Raw genomic sequence first — 5,037 nt, forward strand, 5'->3', positions numbered from 1 at the left:
AACATGCTGATTCAGTGTATGATTGGACAATAATAATTTTTTTTTGTCTTAAACTGTTTTATCACATGTTAGTGTTTTATGCCCTAAGGTTTATTGCCTACATGTGATTATTCAAACATTTCTATAACACATAATATTTTAGTTGTGTTTCTCCCATGGGAACTAAAGAGTCTGTTGCCATCCTCACAGTGAAGGATTCTCATCTTCCTGACATTGCCTTGTCCTGAGGCAGACTCCTGCTCTAGTCTACTGCCAGCAGTGATGTTCATGTGTTAAGATGCTAAGACTTAATTCATAATACATGGTACTATAGAATAAAGCTTTACAAATAAATGGAAACATGTTATATGAAAATTAAAAATACCACAGGTCTACAAACAGAAAAGCTGTGAAATCAAAATCCAATATAGATCTTGTTTATTATATGCCTGCAACTAACTAGTTGTTTGGCATGGCTGGTGATCAGTGTAGTCTCTTTTCCTGATTTTGGCTGTTCATCAAAGTTCATGAGATCTTAGATCCTGGACCAGGGATGGAACTGGACCCTCTGCAATGGAAGGCAGGGTCTTAATGATTTAAGCACCTGGGAGGTTCCTCAAACTACTGTCCTGAGTAGCCCAATGGGATATAGTCCTCACTCTGCACTAAGAAGCAGGTTTGACAAAAATTTAACCTGTCTGGGGGTAGGTTACACTCATCTCTATAACTAAGGTCCCTTTAGTTCCTGCCTGATAAATTTGTGAAGAATAAAGAAGTGATCACATGAGTATCTTCATTGATTAATTTTACATATTAGTTCTCTTTAAATGTTATACATGAAACCCTTTGAAGGCTGCTGGTAACAGAAACACAAGAAGAAAATATTTCCAAGTGGAACTATTGTTAAGTGGAGAATATTGAATTTCAGTTGACACGATGCATGTAACCCATGCCTCATATTCCCACACAGGACATTCTAACTCAAAAGTACCAGTGACTGTGAACTGAGAGGATGGCCAGCAGCTTTTTCATGATAGGCATGATCATCTTAACACAGATCGTGGTTGGAATCCTGGGGAATTTCTCACTCCTTTGCAGTTATATCGTCCTTCACTTCATGGGTTACAGGTTAATGTCCACAGATTTGATCCTTAAGCACCTCATTGTGGCCAACTCCTTGGTCCTCCTCTGTAAAGGGGTCCCCCAGACAATGGCAGTCTTTGGGTCGAAGCATATCCACAGTGATGTTGGCTGCAAACTTCTCTTCTTTCTGCACAGAGTGGGGACGGGAGTGTCCATCAGTAGCATCTGCCTCTTGAGTGTCTTTCAGGTGATCACGATCAGTCCCTGGAACTCCAGGTGGGCAGCGCTGAAAGTAACAGCTCCCAAATACATGGTTCTCTCTATTTTCCTGTGTTGGATCCTGCAAATGCTGGTAAATGTCATTTTTCCTTTCAATATGACTGGCAAATGGAGTGACAAAAACATCACAGAGGAAAGAGATTTTGGCTACTGTTCTTCTATTGTTAATGACAAGTCTGAAGACTCTTTATATGCAGCATTGCTGTTGTTCCCTGATGTTTTATGTTTGGGGCTCATGCTCTGGGTCGGCAGCTCCATGGTTCTCATCCTGTACAGACATAAGCAGCAGGTCCAGCACATTCGTAGGACTGATGCCTCCTCCAGGTCCTCCCCTGAGTCCAGAGCTACTAAATTCATCCTTCTGCTCGGGAGCACCTTTGTCTACTTTTATATTCTTTCCTCCACCTTTCAAGTTCTTTTGGCTCTTTTTGATCAGCCCAGCTGGTTCCTTGTGGACATGAGTATAATAATTGCAGCGTGTTTCCCAACTGTCAGCCCCTTTCTGCTCATGAGCCAGAACTCCAGTGTACACAGACTCTATTTGGCCTGGGTAAGAAATGCAAAGTCCTCTACTATTATGAGAAAAGTGTGAATTTTATTTATTTCTATTACGATCAGTTGCCAGTTCATTTATTCACCCTCAGAATCCTAATTTAAAATTTGAATCTCAAGATAATATTATACCGGACATGCCAAGTATCTTCTTCAATATAAAGACCAATTGAAATATATTGTCATGAAATATGAATATATCAGTGAAGTTTTCTTGTAGAAAAAGAGTTCATGTTTATGCAATAAACAACAGGCCTTGAAATAATCTGCATATTATGAAGTATCCAAATATGTTACTTTTAGTCTAACCAAATTTCCCAGAAATGAAGTAGGTATGGAATTATAGATTAAAGTATACATGAAAATGGATCAATGTGTACAGTAGTCAGAAATAAAATTGAACAAATTGATGTCCTTACAGAGTAAAGAATACCCTGGTTAGCACTCGAAGGTAAAATTAGGTAAGTGTTTGGAAGCCAGTTACAAGTTTAGAGTTAACCTTTTTTTTTCTTTTTCCTTCATTTATATCAGTTGGAGACTAATTACTTTACAATATTGTAGTGATTTTTGCCATACATTAATATGAATCAGTCATGGATTTGCATGTGTTCCTCATCTTGAACCCCCCTCCCACCTCTATCCCACCTCGCTCCTAGGGTCATCCTAGGGCACCAGCCCTGAGCACTTGTCTCATGCATCAAAACTGGACTGGCAATCTGTTTCACAATTGATAATACACGTTTCAATGCTTTTCTCTCAGATCATCCCACCCTCGCCTTCTCCCACAGAGTCCAAAATTCTGTTTTATACATCTGTGTCTCTTTTTCTGTCTTGCATATAGAGTTATCATCACCATCTTTCTAAATTCCATATATATGCCTTTGTATACTTTTTGGTGTTTTTCTTTCTGGCTTCCTTCACTCTGTATAATGGGCTCCAGTTTCATCCACCTCATTAGAACTGATTTAAATGTTAACAGAGATGGCAGTATTTATTAGAAAGAGTCTTGCAGGGAGATTAGCACATTAAAATATTTTCATGTAGAAATGAGCAGTTGAAGTGAAGTACAATAAAAATCATGCTGAAAGAAAACTATATTTCAGGAGATTTTTCAAACTGAAATATATTTGACATATAACATTGTGTAAATTTAAAGTATAAGATTTGGTAATTTGTTACATGTAAATATTGTAATATGCCTGCCATCACAACCACATATCACAATGCAGAACTCTTCTTTTATGTTAAATTTTTCTTTGAATTAGAGTTGATTTACTGTATTATGGTAGTGGCAGAGGTATAACATTGTGGTTCAATATATAGGTTATACTTTGTTTTAAGCTATTATGAGCTATTGGCCATATTCCCTGTGCTGTAAGTATGTCCTTGTAGTTTATTTATTTTATACATGGTAGTGTGTACCTCTGAATCTTTACTCTGTCTTGCCCCCTCCCACTTTTCTCCCCACTGGTAAACACTAGTTTATTATCTATGTGTGAGAGTTTTTTCTACTTCATTATTTTCATCTTTTTGTACTAGTTTTAGATTCCATACGCCAAGTGATAATATACCGTATTTGTCTTTCTCTGTCTGACTTAATTCACTAAACAGAATGATATCCAGCTCCATCTATGTTAGAAGCAGCAAGATTTTACCCTTAAGCCGTGAGGAATATTCCATTGTGTGTGTGTGTGTGTTTGTGTGTACTGAATTCATTAGTTAGCTTTGTGGTGGAGATATTAGGGTTTTCTATATAAAGTATCATTTCTCTGTAGTAGTGACAGTGTTACTTCTCTTACGCGTTGGATGTCTCTTATTACAATTTTGTACAAATGCTGTTGCTAGGACCTCCCCCCTGTTAAACCAGAGTGGCAAGAGTGAGCATCCTCCCCTTGGTCCTGATTTTAGAGGAAAATGCTTTCAGATATCCACCTCTATGGGTTTGTCATAAATGGCCTTTATTATGTTGAGATGTATTTTCTCTATGACTATTTTTCTGAGAGTATTTACCGTGAATGGATGTTCGATTTTGTCAATGCTTTTTCTACATCTGTTGACACAATCTTGTGTTTCTCTTCCTTTTTGAAATGTGCTGTGTCACGTGGATTGATTTGTGGATTTTTAACCATACATGCATCTCTGGAAGAATGCTACATGATAATCATTTATGATACACTTTATAGATTGTTGAATTCTGCCTGCTAATATTTTCTTGAAAACTTTTTTCAACCATATTCATCAAGAAAATGATGTGCAATTTTCTGTAGGGTCTCATTATAGTACTGATATCAGTGTAGAGATAGCCTGATAGAATAAATTTAAGAGTGGTCCCCTCCTCTTCAACTTTTTGGAAGAGTTTAAGAAGGATAGATTTTATTTTAAAAAATGTTTCATAGGCTTACATGTGACACCCTCAAGTCCTGGACATTGTTTTCTGCAAGATTTTCGATTCATTTTATTTCAGTTCACTCGCTCATCATGTCTGACTCTTTGCGACCCAATGAACCGCAGTATACCAGGCCTCCCTTCCTGTCAGGTGATGTTTAACAGGAGGATTCCTACATGCTGTTTCTCATAAATCCTCTGTTCCTTATCTGTGGAACAGCAAGCTGCTCCACGGGCTGGGGTCAGTATGTGAGACAGGCTTGGGTCTCCCTCAGTAAACATTCTCTTTATGAGAAAACTACTTTGTCTTGATCCTCTTTCTTGAGCTATGGATTGTCTCTTGACCTTATGACCATCGTTAATCCCTTGTTCCCTTGGTAATGCTTGCTGTACATTTAGTTTTCTGATCTTTATCATTGTCGAAAGAAATTCCTTGTACAACAGTCTACATATACTCACAAAAAGATAATTAAAGCACCTTTGCTCCATCAGAGCTTAGGTCCCCATGCCTTTTTTGTCTCTCTCTGTATCCATTAAATGACCCCATCAAGTGGTGGCCAGAACAGGGACTCTGGTATACGTGGAATCTCAGACAGAGTGACTCAGGGCCTATTGACGTCAGTAAGTGCTAAGATATGGGACAAACGGCTAAAAAGCCCCCTCATTTCTCTACTTTAAACTTCCAACTTTAACCTTTAAACTTCAAACTTGAAGATTAAACTTTAAACTTCAAACGTTTGGAAAGCCCCATCATCTCTC

At 38.0% G+C, this 5,037-nt stretch overlaps 1 pseudogene; it reads left to right on the top strand.

Annotated features, from left to right (window-relative positions):
- The first annotated feature begins 991 nt into the window (after nucleotides 1-991).
- Nucleotides 992-1,802, top strand: LOC122692823 (annotated as a pseudogene).
- The last annotated feature ends 3,235 nt before the right edge of the window (nucleotides 1,803-5,037 follow it).

Source organism: Cervus elaphus, chromosome 4 (genome assembly GCF_910594005.1).
Source record: "Cervus elaphus chromosome 4, mCerEla1.1, whole genome shotgun sequence".
Taxonomy (NCBI): domain Eukaryota; kingdom Metazoa; phylum Chordata; class Mammalia; order Artiodactyla; family Cervidae; genus Cervus; species Cervus elaphus.